This window comes from Chenopodium album, chromosome 3, assembly GCF_948465745.1.
Source record: "Chenopodium album chromosome 3, dcCheAlbu1.1, whole genome shotgun sequence".
Lineage (NCBI taxonomy): Eukaryota > Viridiplantae > Streptophyta > Magnoliopsida > Caryophyllales > Amaranthaceae > Chenopodium > Chenopodium album.
This window is the reverse complement of record NC_137836.1, coordinates 32,641,538-32,658,052: the sequence shown is the minus strand read 5'-3', so window position 1 is coordinate 32,658,052 and position 16,515 is coordinate 32,641,538.

The window sequence follows — 16,515 nt, the reverse complement described above, 5'->3', positions numbered from 1 at the left end:
AGATTGAAACTTTGTTTCAATTGATAAACATAATTTTGCAAATGAATGTATTACATATGTAACTTGTTTTTCTCCAAAAACAAATACAACTTCTAATTACATCATTTGCCTCAATCCAATTTCATTAGCATGTTTCTCATGCTTTGGAAATGGAAGGGGTTTAGAAAGTAGAGTTCATGAGACATTCTCATAAACATGAATTTTGCAATTTCTAAATCTTATAATCATTTTCATCTCCATACACTAAGAATTTTCCTTCGTCCTTTCACAAGGACCTTAGAAATTTCTAATTTGTATTCCAAAGTAACATTGGATTTCAATTGAAATCTATCATCACTTGTTCTTAAAACATGTGAATCAAATAGACGAGTATAGTCCATGACATGCATGATGCATCCTTTGTAAACTGCATAAGGATCATCACTCAAGACCTTAATTTCATCAACCTTTCTCAAAGTATTGAATCATAAGCAATGTGCCATGTTACATGGGATCGAAACTTCTTTCAATATAATGTTTAACCTTATAAGAATCTTATCAATATAAGTTTCTTAACCAAGCTCAAACATCCATCAAAACCTATCTCTATAGATTTTGAATCCCAAATGTACTCATCATTCTTCTTCAAGATTTTCATACAAAATGCATTAGTCATCACTTGACCCTTCAAGAAATGAACAATTGCTCTCTATACTAGACCAAGAAGACTTCATAGCTCCCACTAAACATCTTATACACACAAGACCTTTTCTTCATTTTACGAGAACATCAAACGATTTGATTTATTCACAAAATAAAGAACACTAACTCCATGATGCTATTCATCCCTAGGATTATTGGATCTTCAAACATTTGATTGTATCATATACAAATATTATTTCATGAACAATTTCAAGAAAGTGTTTTGAAATCCATCTACCAAATCTTATAAGGTAGAAATCACTGAAACATCTTTAATAGATCTTTGCAACGTGACTAATGTAAAAGTTTCATCGTAATCATAGTCATACTATGAATTAGTTGAATCCTTTAACAAGTCTTTGCTTACTTAGAAAACATTTTTATTTCTTGTTTGTTTTGCTTATAATGGGTCTCACCCAATTAGGCAAATTATTCAAGTGTCATACACTTGCTTTCAGACTAGAATCTATTTCAGATTTCCTGGTTTTTAAACCACTTGGAGTCATAACTTGTCAAATCATATTTATTACTTGCTTAATCATCATGTTCCAAAATGACTATTTTAGAACTCTTAATCTATATGAAATCATATTTCTTTGACTAAGTTTTACATATGCTAGTCATCATTGTGGGTTTTGATGCAACAATTGAAACTTATACAACAACTTTGTTTAGTTTCAATAAGAAACGACAATTGAGGATGTGCACTTGGAATGTACTACCTTCGGCACATGGTTATTATTCCCATTACACTTAATGAGACCATGCGTTGTCACTTATAACATGAGGTGAATCATGCTCATATTGTTGCTTTGATTCGATTACTTCTCAAATTTCTTCAAGATTTTCGAAATCACTTTTCTTGAACTTTTCAAGGCTCTCGAACTTTTCGAGATTCTTATACTCCCACTTGCCTTTTGAGGAGGCACTTTTAGCATAGGGTGAACCAATCATGGTTTGAACCATGTTTGTTTGTTGCTTTTCTCAAACTCTTTCGAGATTTATACTACTCCCACTTGACCTTTTGGAACAATTTCCATAAGGGCACCTACTTGAGCAACAAACATTTTGTGCTAAGTATGATTTGTGTAGTAGTACCCCGTGCTCTGTATAGGAATTGATTGTGCATTAAACGATTTAATACAACTTTTATTCCTTGATTTGTAGAAAGACTTTATAAGAACTCTTCTTATGCATATCACATATGAAGTGTTTGCTACAATTTGATTTGACTTTTGTAGTTTGTTTAGTTTTGTAGCTTATCTTAAAAGTATATCCCCTAAATAATGGTTGTAAGATAGGTAATTTTATCCATTATCAAAATATATCTCATATAGATTGATAGCTCCCTTCATAAACACTTCATAAGGTTTTCTTTCGGAGTTTGTCGGAAAACAATTTCACAACTCTTGGATGTTTATCAAGGTCTTGAATTAAACTCTCATTATTACGATCATATCGCAATATTTTGAATGTGTTTCCAAGTAAATGTCTTGACTCAAATTTTCACAATTACAATCATATTGTAATGCAATTATTATCTTGTCAAGTTGATACTGAACTTCATACTGAACATTTTGAACTTTTCAAAATTTTCATTCTTATGCTTCAACTAAGCATATGTGATCATATCACAAATGAAGTTTCATTGTCCATCTCTAGCCTTTGAACCTTTGGTTTTCTTACATCGATATGTATTCGACCTTGAGTTCTCATCATCATTTCTCTAAATGGTGACTTTGTCAATAATTTCAAATTAGAATGATATTTACATATATCAATGGATTCATAATCCAATGATATTGAAAGTCCATCCCTTTGGATCTTTCGCATGCAATGTTCATTTTTCATTTGAATTAATTGACGTTTTAGAGACAATTTATATATATAGAAATGGTTTAATAATTTCTATCATATAGAACTTTGAACCTATTTAGCAATCTCAAAACACATTATGACTCAATGAAGCATAGAATAACATTTATTCCACGTTTTTGAATCTTCTATGTGTAGTCATTACTAACATTGAATGGTGTTTTGATAATGGCAAGAATGAATAACATTTATTTAATTCTAGCCAATAACAAGGTAAGGTGAAATATAGGTTCTACTTGTAAAGTTGCAACTTTTGCTTCCAGACTCGTAGATTTTACTTGTGAAGTAGCAACGTTTGCTTCTAAACTTGTAGATTTATTTCTCCTTTAGCCATAACTTCTTCCTTTAGTTTAACCACATTGTGCAATGAGTGATCTAAACAAGACATCATATGTCCAAGAAGTATTAATGTGCTAAATCAATTTCTATAATATACTTCTTAAATTGGAACATTTCCATTCTTTTACCTTCCAACTATATGAGGTAGTTTCTAATCAATTGGAATTGGTCCATTTAATTTGAAACATTTGTTGTTCATAACAACTTTTAGCATGTAAGTAGTTCTAGGTTTTAGAAGTAGCAACTTGTTTGCATTTCTTGGCCTATAACTTCTTAATGCAATCCTCATATATTCCTAAACCTTTCCCATTTGAGCCACTTAGAACACTTCTCTTAGGTTCAAAATGATGCTTTGCTTAACTACTTTAAGCACATTTCATGATTTTGCTAAGTCTATTCAATCATCATTCATATTAGAGTTTAATCAACTATTTAACTCTTATATAAAGTGGATGAAGAATAGCGTCATTTGATCAACTTTTGATCATAGAGATTTCCAATCACTTTCTTATATTCAATCATATTGAAGATAAGAGATTTTATTGGACTTTTATACTTGTCTTTTAGAGGGTTTGTACCTCCCATCTCATTATATCCCTTGAAACGCTTTTCAAAATGAAGATGTGTTGGCATTTTACTCAAACATTTTGAATAAAACCAATCTTAGACATGTGACATGGATTTCTAAAACTTGCCTTTTAGAACCATCTTAGCAAAGTTGGAATATAGGTTTATGGATTATCTTTTAACCTTTTGAGAACGTTTCTCAACTTTATTTTCAATCGAGGAGATTATATATAATAATAAAATTAGAACGACATGTTACTTGTAAGTAAACGCAAAATTCAATTATGTTTAATAAAAATTTAAAGTGCCATAAGCGAATTAAATTGGCAACTTTAAAGCATTTATTCAATTTTAATTGATCCCTATTGAATAAAATGATTCCAAGATCCTTTATTTGTGCAATAATTGACCGGACTGAGGCCCTACCATCAAGTATTGCATTTTCAAGGTGAGTAAACTCTTTAATGATTACAACTCTTTGTAACTCTTGGTTGAATAATTAACCATCACATGTTTAATTATTACCCTTAGCTTCAAGGTTCTAAACTCTTTAGATAACCTTGTTGAGTATAACCAATTAAAAGTGTAAAACGTGATTTACCCCCACTCCCCTAAGATATAGTATGACACCCAGCTGAGGCATAACCTGTCATAAATATCGAAGGTTTCATCGGGTTTTTAATTGGAAAAGCAACCTCAATATTACTGGGACCTAGATTTATTATGTTGTGATTAAATAGTGAACTCTAGCGCATCATCAAACAACATAAATAAAATCTAACATGCATAATCTACTAATGCATAAACAAGACATAGCATGGCCCCTAATCCTAAGAAACTAATAAAACAAAAAGCTCCCACTTGAACCTTCATGGATCTCATCCACCTTGCTCCTTTGGGCCTTCACTTCATGGGCTTCTTGGATTAACTGCAACCTGTAATTTTACTCTATTCTATCTACAACTTAAATAAAATGAAATAAAATTACAAAAATACTTTATCGGTACGTAGACCGTATTAAGATTACAAAAATACATCACGATGCGCATATCGTATTTAGTAATCTACTGGGCCATACTAGTCATTATATAGCAATAAATAACATCATATTTTATAAAATTGCCACATAATAAATCACTCATCATGCTTCCTAAACTACAACATCGAATGTTCACAATTAAGGAAACATGGCACCAAAATATCTTATATTTTAATTAATGTAATTAGATAATATCATATATTATTCATGACTATCAATAAAATATCATATATTCTAAATTAGTCATGAGATAGAATCAAATCTTATTTTAATCTTAAAAGATAAATCATATTTATCCTCAAAGATTATCCTAACAAAGTTAGGAAATTCTATACTAATTACTAGCCAATCACAAAATTTTAAATCAATTATAATCCAAAAATAATTATGGGATAATCACATTATTTAAATCAATTATTATCCTTTTGGAATATGCTCAGAATATCCTAACAAATCTTATCCAAAATTAACCACTTTAATTATGGATAATTACCAATTTAACAACTTTAAATATGGATAATATCAAATATAACAACTTTTGAAAGATTTGACTTTATCCTAAAATAAAATATTTTATCCAAATAAAACCAATTTTATCTTTTAAAATAAAAGATCATATTTTCAAAATATTTTACCTCATCCAAAATAAAACTGATTTTATCCCAAAATAATTCATAATTATCTTGAAATAATTTTTCAAAACAATTTTTTTTTTTTTTTGAAAAAACTGCAAGCCACCACCGCTGGCCACCGTGGTTGGCTAGCCGAAGCTAGCCACGGTGGCTGGCTGCCATAACAGCAGCCACTGCCGCAAGGCAGCAGCGGGCAGCTGCTCTGGCAGCCGTGCAACACTTGCACGTTGCTGCCCACAGCCACCCCGACCTCCGCCCTCCCCTTCCCTCCCTCTTGGACCACCACCTGGTCGGCAGCCGCCGTGGCTGCGCCAGCCAGCCGCGGTTGCCGACCAAAATAATATTTTTTTTTTGTTTTTAATTTAATTAAAATAACATTTATTAAAATTAAATTAAATCAGTCCATAAGATTAAAATTAAATCACATTCAACTTTAAAATTAGGGTTCATCATAAAATTAATCCCAATTTAATTCTAACTTTTAAAATTAAATTGATCATCATACATAAAACACTTTTATGCATAAATCAATCCGATTAAAATTATGAATCATAAAATAAATCGAATTAAATCAAAATCAAGCACAAAAATCATATTTTAGGGCTAGGAATTCCGAAAAATTCGAAAATTTAGGGTTAGGGTGTTCGAAAATTTCGAACATGCTAGGGCTAAAATTCGGTCTCTTCATGGCTATTTTGAGCATAATTAAATCACATTTAATCGATTCCAAAAGTTTAATCACATTAAATATAATAATTGAACCATAATTAAATTAATCTCCCTCTTAATTGAATTAAAATTGTGGACTATCAAAGAATTATAGTCAATATGCGTAAATGCAATAGGCTAACTGATACCACTGTAGGGAATTATAGGTACTACGCAGCGGAAATAAACATGAATCATATTCATACAATACCTAATCCCAAGATCTAATTCATAACACATAAAGAACATATAATCGTACCTTTAAAGCGTGATTCCACGTGCGATCGAGCAAGAAAAATGGAAGATAAAGAACCCCAAGCGTGATTCCTCTACTTAGTCCACGAGCATGGATTAAACCTCCACTAATGCTAGTTAGTTGCAATTGAACCCTTCAATTGACCTTCTATGGAGAAGTGCGAGCAGCGAACCACCATGAACCACCACGAACCACCACACGCGCCCCCAAGGTGGCCGACCGTACAAACGAGGGGAGGAGAGAGATAGCCGTGAGATAGAGAGAGGAATTAGGGTCTTTGGGATTGGTTGCCTTGATGTCAAAATTCACTGTGTGTGAATTATGACTGCTTGGTTGCAACCCTAGGCATGGATCTTATTTATAGATCTCATCTCTAAATAAGAGCCCATGTCAAAAGCCCAAAACTTATTTCCAATCTAACTATGCTAGCCCAATCCATTTCATGATTAGTTAATTGCTCATGAGGCCCATTAATGGGCCTCTAACTTGCTTAACCCAATACCCTTGTGTGTGACCTCATAGGATCCATTCTAGCGGGCTTTGGACCATTTGACTAGCCCAAAGATGATGACGCCCCAAGAGAACGAACTTATTATCTCCATAATAGTGATCCTTGATATATCTAGTAATTGCACTTATCGAAGACACAACTCCTTCAATTATTTCCCGGGAAGCTAATGTCTCGTTGGAGTGGTCCTTTTGTTGTTCAAGAGGTTTTTCCTAGTGGTGCGGTTGAAATATCTCCTTTGGATTTCTCAAGAACTTTCAAAGTCAATGGTCATAGGCTTAAGAACTACTATGATGGAGTTTTTGTGGGAGTTGTTCATGTTTTGGGTATTTTATACCTGGCCAAGTGGCCCTATCGGAGTCTTCCACGTGTCACTAGAAGGGGCGCCTCCTTGGACCTTCCAGATGGTGACACGTGTAAGGCAGATACCACCCTTGATTTTGGGTGTTTGATGATCCAAAGTGGACCAATAGGAGAGCGACACGTGTCGCCCTAAGAGACGCCCAAATGGCCTCTTGGGATGAGCGACACGTGTCCCTTAGATATTGCCTCTAAAATGGCGGCCTTCAAAGGCCCAAACTTTGAGGTGCCGTAAAACGGCGTGCCCTAATCCCTAGGTCATCAAACCCTAGGGAGGGCACACTTCCCCAAAAGACCCTATGAATAGGGACAATTCCCTCATTTATTAGGGGACGGGACATCAACATATATTACAGAGTTGTCGTTCTCAAGAAACAGACAACACAATACATGAGCTTGGAATTGAGCAGATAACTTAATTTCCGCACGTTTCACTCCGAACTCCATACTAACTTAATCTTCGGAGGCGGACCACCGACCATCCGGCGGTCCGTTTGTTTTGTAGGTACATGCGACCTTTTGAATCTAGTCTTGAGCTGTAACTCTCCCAAGGGACACAAAAAACCCCGAAACAGTTCATGATATGACTCTCTATGATCAACCTTGAAGGGGGGAGAACGTCAAGCTAATGACATTAAACAAGCGCTTTTCGGGAGGCAACTCGAGTTTCTAAACATTTTCTCTATATTCCTTGATTTTTGTTTGCCTTTTGTTGTTCCTATTCTTATTTGATTTTTTTTTATTGTGTTTTTAGGTGGTTTTTATTGGATTTACAACAATTTTGGTGAAGAGAGAGTGCTCAAGTTGATGAATTGGAAGTATGATTAAAAAATTGAAGTTTGGTGGGTTCATGAAAATCTAGTGTTGAACCCAGATTCTTGGAGTTTAGAAACTGCTTGCCTCAACATTCATCATGATCATTTCCCTTGTACTCACTGATGTGCTCACGAGGAGGTATTCGGAAGATCGCATTTCCAGAAGGGCGAGGGCGCAGGCGACTATGGCGCGGGCGCGCGGCCCTATAGTGCGGGTGCACGACCCAATGGCGCGGCCGCGCACCCCCTGTTGTTGCTTCTTAAACGCACCAAACTTCTTTCTTTTTCTCTCTCTTCTTTTCATTTAATTTTCTCTTGGTTTTTGTTCAAGTATCATCACCATTTTCCTTCATTATTTTACTACTGAAATTTCACCATTTTTCACTTCATCTAGTTTCTTATTACTCTTAATCCCCACTCTAACACTTTCATTGTGGTTTTCTCTTTCCTAAAGTTGGGATTTTTGGGTACCCTTTGGATTGGGGTTTGTTGCTTTCAATTTGGCATAATTGTGTTAGTTAGTGCTTTGTGTTCCATTTCTTTCTAAATTCTCATCAATCTAAGGTATGATTTCTTCATTTCTATTGAAACTTATTGTATGGAATATTTCAAGCATTACCCGAAACTTGAACCCCACTGTGATCAAACACTTAAGCATGGTGGCGTCAAAAGGGAAGTAAGCTAGAGCAAAAGAGTTGCCAACAAGTTTTAGGAACTTGTAAACCGTTCACAGGGTGAAGGTTACACCCCTTAACGATCCATGAGATTGTTAACTCCAATAGGTCCGGAACCATGACTAGAAGTTCGAGAATGAAGGTACAAATCCAATCTAAAAGAGAAAGAACCTGCCCTAATAATTGGCCTCTACTTTATTCTTCTCGTATTCATGTGCGCTTTCTGAGTAACATGCAATAATTAGGTTTAACCCTAAACCTAATTAATCCATGTTGGTTGAATATTAATGCACAAATAAAACTATTATTGGTGATCACTTGAATTATAATCAAATTAACCCTAAACAAGATTATTAACTATCTTATTAAGCGTGATTACAAGTACCAATTCCCTTTAAACATGCATAAATGGTTTGATCAAGCAATATAAATAAATATAATAAAGCAACATAATAATCATAATAATCCAAATAATTATAATCATTATAATAATCAAAATAATAATAAGAATTAAATTAATCATGTTAAAAATAAAGCATAATAATAGCAAGATCCTAGGCATGATACTAACAAGATTAATAACAAACCCTAGCATGTCACTAAACATAAAAGATCAAAGCTATGATACTAACATGCATGATATTAGGAAAGAAAATAGGAAGAATCATAATAAGCATACTTGATATTAAAACTTTTAGTTATTACCTTAAAAAAATACTAGGAAAGCACCCTAAGCATGATTTCTATATCATAATATCAATTAAACAAATAAAGCACTTACTTGGATGCCTCGTATCTCTTTCTAATAACAAAATACACGCATTGATAACTTCAAGAAAAATAATAAAAATAATAAAATAATGGAAATTGATATTTGGGACCAAACCCTCAGAAATATCAAACCTTTCACGCCTAGGGCGAACGCAACTTCGAATTATGCTAGGTGTGTCTAGATTTTGTGAATGCAGAATTTTGTTTGTGAAAAGTTGGTTTTGAAAAGATAGAGAAAATATCAAAAAATTCTTGATGAGAGTTGGTGATTGAAAAAGGGGAGATATGACCTCTATTTATAAGAAAAAAGAGAGTCAAAAATAAACAAAAGAATCCGAATTCGAATCGAAATAAAACTCGATGGACAACAGTTTTAGCAAATTTTGTTTTTACGATACTTTTGACACAGAAGTCCAAATAAGGCATATAATATGTCGTTGGAAAGCTCTTGAAGACTACAATTTAGCCCAATTAGAATTTGATTAAAATAGTTTGTAGAAAAAAAATATGGTCAAAATAGTAGGACAATGTCTGTTTTGGATTGAGTTTCATATCTCATTTATATCTTTTTCGTTATAGCTCGGAATTAATATTATAATATATCATTGGACAAATAATTTCAAGATCTATCGAACCATATAAAATTTGGATAAATATTATGAGGCACAAAATAATATCTAACTGTCTTTGAACATCTTTAAATTCGAATAGAATTAGGATTAAAAAAAAGGAAAGTTTTTATAAAAGGAAAGTATTTATTTAACACAAATTCTTTAATCTTATCTTTTCAAAAAGGATAATTAAGATCTTTTAGAAACTTAAAGAAAATTCTAATTAATCGTAATTAGTTTAGGAATAGGGTTAAAACTTTGGACCCTCCACATGATAATTAGGACGTAGGTAAAATCTGGTTTGGGTCCAGTTTAGTATTTTGGCCATAACTTCCTCATTATTCATCAGAATTGGGATTATAATATATCGTTGGAAAGGTCTTTTCAAACCCATCCAACTACGCCATCATTGTACCCATATCATGGATCAAACTAAACTGGAATGCACGTTTTTCATAAATAGGGTAAGAAAATAAATATTTTCAAAAACAGAAAGAAGAGATATTTTAATAAAAACATCCTCATCACTAGACTTTTCACACTTTCGCTTCGTTTGATAATCAAATGACATGAAAGGCATTTATCATTGGGTTTGGTTTTGGGGAGACACATTTGGGTGTCTACAGAAGCCCTCACTTTGACTGAGTTTGGAGAAACGCAAGTTTCGAAAACAAAAGTCAAAGTATCAATAGGGACGGAGAATGATTCAGAACGTTCTTCGAATCTAAATTACTCTTGTTACGACGATACCTGCAAAAGTAACGTTAGTTAAACAGATAAAATAGTTAAAGAAACGTGTATCTTGCACCTTCAAGCGCACGTTTTTGGGTTAACCGATTTGTTTCATTTTGTTGTTGTGACAACCTTCCACAAGCTAGGGAATGCCATCCCATTGTTTTGATGTTGATATGTACACGCGTCTCTAAACAAGGAGCTTTGAATGATATACCCACGCGTCTCTGGGCAAAGAGCTTCTTTTGTTTGACGATCTTCCTCAAGCTAGGGGACACCGCCTGAAGACTTCTACGCCTGTAACTGCCTCCAATTTCCGCTGTGATAGTCTTTTGCAAGCCAGAGAATACTACCAAAGATTTCTTCGCCTGAAACGATCTTCTACCGCCTTGTGACCATCTTCCGCAAGCCAATGAATATGATCAAAGATTTCTTCGCCTAAAGCCATCCTCAATTGTTACGATAATATTCCAAAGAAAATTATCGAAGATCAACGCTTGTTGATCCTTAATACTGCTTGAATTTCGCTGTTGATGCTTTGGGTGATGACAATCCTCTTTTCTATGGGAATAGTTGCCAACATAACTCTTGTATGATGTATGACAATCCAATTTAGGGAAAGTTGTCAATGCCACGTAACAATCCATCCTTGGAAATGTTGCTACGATGAAGCGACAATCCGTATCTCGGAAAATTTGCCAAAATCTTATTTTGGGAAAAAGTTGCCAATGCTTCGTAATAATCTGTCATAAGAACTTTGCTACGATCGACAATCCACATCTTGGAATGTAACTCTTAGCAATCCACCTTGGAAATTTTCCAATGCTATGCGATAATTCTTTTAGGAAAATGTTGCCACAATTGACAATCCGCGTCTTGGAATTTTTGTAAAAAAGAGTCGATCACAATCCACTATGGGAAAATTTGCCACTTACTGAAATGAATGACAATCCACGTTTGAGGAAACTTTGCTGAAATTTATGATGAGTAAAGACCTGAGAAAATCCAATGGGAAATTTCGCCATAGGAAACTATGTGTATGACACTCTAATCTCGGAAAATTTGCTAGAGATGACAATGCGAACTTGGAAAAATTTGCCAAACAAAGAAGGAGTACGACAATCCATGCTTGGAAACTTTGCCAAAGATGACAATCCAATCTTGGAAAAATTTTCGTGTAAGTGCTTGCTTTTGAACCGATGCGTTAGTGCTTGTAATGAGCCAATGCTTAGGCGCTTAAGCTAAGTGAGACGATTGTCGTCAGGTCAATCACTTACTGCGATTGTAATCAAGCTGACTACTAATCATGTCAATTTGCTTATAGGGGATAACTGGCGTACCAAAAAACCCAATCATTTAATATGACCGCCGTTAGGCCGATCGACAATCAAATATGATTGCAATCAACCCGACTCTAGTTGATTTGCTAAGTTGTTTGCGTTCTTTTGCTTCAAACCTTTTGTAATGCTTACCCGTCCGTCTAGGACTTAATGTACCTGCATTTACATTTTGGACTATAGGACTTTGCTCATGTAATTATGGTTGACTTAAGACTTAGTGTTGCTTAACTCTTAGACTTGACATGACTCAAGGTATAAACTTGACTTAATGATGACTCACTTCGTGTGAGCATAGTGTTAACTTATGAAACTTGATATGCACATAACATGAAATGCAGAAAAGCAAAGATTTCCATCATTTTTGTTGAGGGTACGGACTTTCTCCCGAAAAAGAAAGACGCGAGAAAAGAAATGAGCGAAGTTTTTGAAGGTGCATGTTGAATGGGCTTAATCCATTAATGTAGTCTCTCACAGTATAAGGATTGTAAAATATTAGACTATCCTAGTTGACTTGATAATTAAAGTATTTAGGTAACTTAGGCGCAAAGGCTAAGTAATTCATACTCTATGATGCAATGATGATTGATGTTGATATGATAAGGCATGCTTCAGCGTTGTGTTAAGATTTCATGATAAAGGGTTCCTAAGGAAAGTATATTTGATCATGTATCTGTGCAGTGTGATAGTGACACTAAAGTTAGGCCGCAAGGGCTAAGTGTGTGGAAAAAATATATTGAAAAGGGTCAAAAGATGGCGACTCTTAGGCTGGGTAGGCTAATGATGTAAGGATCAAGCCCCTAAGTCTAGCTCTAAATGAATAGGGATGAGCATTGGAGATCCTTTGATATGATCATGATGTAAGTGTGTATGAATGAATGAATTTTAATTACTGCCGCACCTCGATGTGAGGTTGCCTACGTATCCGTTAGGAATCAAGCTGAACGTAGCCCTAGCCGAACCTCGCACAAGTGTGTGTATACCTCAAAAAGGTCAATTTAAGGGTTGTATCGTGGTCAGGCTAAAGGTTGAATAAGAAAGAGAAAAAAGCTTAAGACGCTAAATAAACCCCCAAGGTGTGCGACCTTGCTTTTGAATCTTTATATTTTAATGCTTGAGGCTTTTAATTCTTTTTTTTAGTTCTCTTTTCTTTTTTTTGCTTTTTGTTTATATTTTGCTCTATCTTTTGCTTTAGCATTTATTTTATTTTTATAAGTGTGGGCAATCCCGATCATGCGGTCTATCACTCACTTGGCATTCATGTTTCCCAGGCACGGTACCGAGCACTCGATAAGAGACGCAATCTGAGACATGTTCATATCAAAGACATGTTCATGTCAAAAACAATGTGTAAGGAGGGTGTTCCCATCGTAGGGGATCCTTCTCCTTAGATGCCCATGGCCCCTTAAAGCCTAAGACTTTACACTTGTTAGGGTGTATTAGGATTTGAATTCCTGGCTGTTTGGGAGACCTTTGAATTACAGATGATTCTATCATATACGCTTTTTTGTAAGAAACAAGTAGGAGTCGCCAACGAGTTTTAGGAAAAACCCATAAACCTCGTTCATTCCTTTCTCCCAAGTAGAGTTCAAGGGATATTTAGCATGAATTATAAGTTTACCCATGCCCAAATTGGTCTAGAAAACCAGAAATGAGTTCGGGAGCGAGGGTACTAAGATAACGTTCCCTTTAGAGGGGAATCGTGATCCTAGCCCTAGTGCGGCTCTACTAGCTCTTCCTTGCACAATTTCATTGCCAAACAATATATGCAACGTGATACCTAAAAACTATGTTAATTGATTTTATTTACACACATTAATTCACATAGGAATTACATCGTAAGGTCGTTATTCTTATTTAATCAAATTCGTTAAAAGAACAATAAAATAAACAATATTCGCCTTGACTTAGGTGATCAACCAACAATTATTTTATTCAATTCTAATCTTGATTAACGAAAGAATACTATGTGAAATCAATTAATTTATTATTTTAAGGCGATCAAACTAAAGGAGTTATGTCTTCGATAAGTGCAATTACTAGATATATCAAGGATCACTATTATGGAGATAATAAGTTCATTCTATAGGGTCGTCAATGTTTGGTGCTAGATATGACAATTGATCTTTGGGCTAGCTTAATAGCCCAAAGCCTTATAAAATGGATCCTACAAGGTCACACATAAGAGTATTGGGTTAAACAAGTTAGAGGCCCATTATTAGGCATCATGAGTTCATGACATACCACATTGATATTTGCGCTTGGATAATTAGAAGAGTCTAATGGGTTTTGGACATGACATGGTTTTATTTCTAGATATGATCTATAAATATAAACCATGCCTAGGGTTGCATGACAACAGTTGACATATAGTAAATTGTCACACAAGCAACCAAGCATCCCAAAACCCTAACTCTCTCTCTCTCTACTCGGCCCTCTCTCTCTCTCCTCCCTGTCCGTACGGCCCTCCCTTGTGGGTGGCGCGTGGGTGGTGTTGTGGTGTGTTCGTGGCTCGGATCTCCGTTGAAGGTTGATTGAAGTGTTCAGTCACAACTAACTACCATTAGTGGAGGTTTAATCCGTGCTCGTGGACTAAGTAGAGGAATCACACGTGGGGTTCTTGTTTTCCGTATTGTTCTTGTTCGATCACTTGTGGAATCACGCTTTAAAGGTATTATTCTTACTCTTTATGTGTTATGCATGAGATCCTTGTTTAGGTGCTATATGAATATGATTCATGATTATTTCCGCTGCGTAGTACCTATAATTCCCTACAGTGGTATCAGTTAGCCTCTTGCAATTACATATATTGAGTATCCATCCTTTGATAATCCACAATTTTAATTCAATTAGGAGGGAGAATAATTTAATTATGGGTCAATTATTATATTAAATGTGATTTAACATATAAAATCATTAAAAGTCTTTTAATTTGCTCCATATTAACCTTAATTTGATTCGATAAATTGCCCTATGAAGTTCAAAAAATTCGACCCCCCCCCAATATTTCGAAAATTTCAAAATCAAGAACCCTAATTCATGAAATTTGTGTTTTTGATTTTGATATAATTCGATATTATGTGTTTAAAGAATTAAATCCTTTTGATTTCATGTTAAATTATGAATTTTTCATGATCACTTATTTAATTTAAAAGTTAAATTGAATTGGGGATTAAATTTATGAAGAACCCTAATTTTTAAATTAAATATGATTTAATTTTAAATTTGGATGGACAACATATTAATTTTAATTTTAATAAAAATGTTTTGTTTTAATTTTTTTTTAAAAAAAAAAGGGATTGAGGTGCGGTAGCCGTGGTTGGGTGGCGCAGCCACGAAGACTGCCGCACCGGTGGTGGTCTAGGAGGGAGGGTGGGCTGGGCACGGGTCAGACAGGGGCAGCGCAGCAGTGCACCACCCCGTTGTGTGTGCTGCTGCTGCTGTCCTTGCGTCGCTGTAGGGGCAGCGTACACTGCAAGGTGTACGGCCACCGTGGCCGGCTTTGGCTGGCCACACCACGGTGGCTGACGAAGCTTTTTAAAAAAAAAAAATTATTTTATTTTATTTTGGATAAAATCAGTTTTCAAAATTAAAAATTAAAAGATAAGTTTTGATTTTGAATAGATAATTAACAAAGTTAAAGTTGTTAATTTTGTTAAAATAGGATAAATGTGGAGCAAAAGATTCTATTTGGATAATAATTGATTAAATAATATGATTATCCCATAATTATTTTAGGATATTAATTGATTTAAAATATGTGATTGGCAAGTAATTAGGATAGAATCTCCTAAAAGTTAGGATAATCATGGAAAATAAATATGATTTATCTTCCAAAATTAAAATAATATTTGATTCTATCTCATACCTAAATTAAAATATATGATATTTTATAATTGGTTATGAATAATATATGATATTATCTAATTACAATAATTAATTAAATATGAGATATTTAGGAGCCATGTTTCCTTTATTGTGAACATTCGATGTTGTAGTTTAGGAAAGCATGATGAGTGATTTATTATATGACATTTTATAATATATGATGTTAAATATTTCTATATAGACTAGTATGGCCCATAGATTCTAAATACGATGTGCGCAGCGTTTCGTATTTTTGTAATCTAAATACGGTCAGCGTACCGTTAAGTATTTTTGTAATTTATTTTATTTTATTTAAGTAGTAGATAGAATAGAATAGTATTACAGGTTGCAGTTAATTCAAGAATCCATGGAGTGGAGGCCCAAAGGAGCAAGATGGATGAGATCCATGAAGGTTCAAGTGGGAGCTTTTGCTTTATTAGTTTACTTAGGATTAAGGGGCCATACTATGTCATGTTTTATTTATGCATTAGTAGATTATGCATGTTAGATTTTATTTATGTTGTTTGATGATGCGCTAGAATTCACTAAATAATCACAACATAATGAATCTAGGTCCTAGTAATATTGAGGTTGCTTTTCCAATTAAAAACCCAATGAAATCTTCGATATTTATGGCAGGTCATGCCTCAGCTGGGTGTCATACTATATCTTAGGGGAGTGGGGGAATCACGTTTTACACTTTTAATTGGTTATACTCAACAAGGTTACGTAAAGAGTTTAGA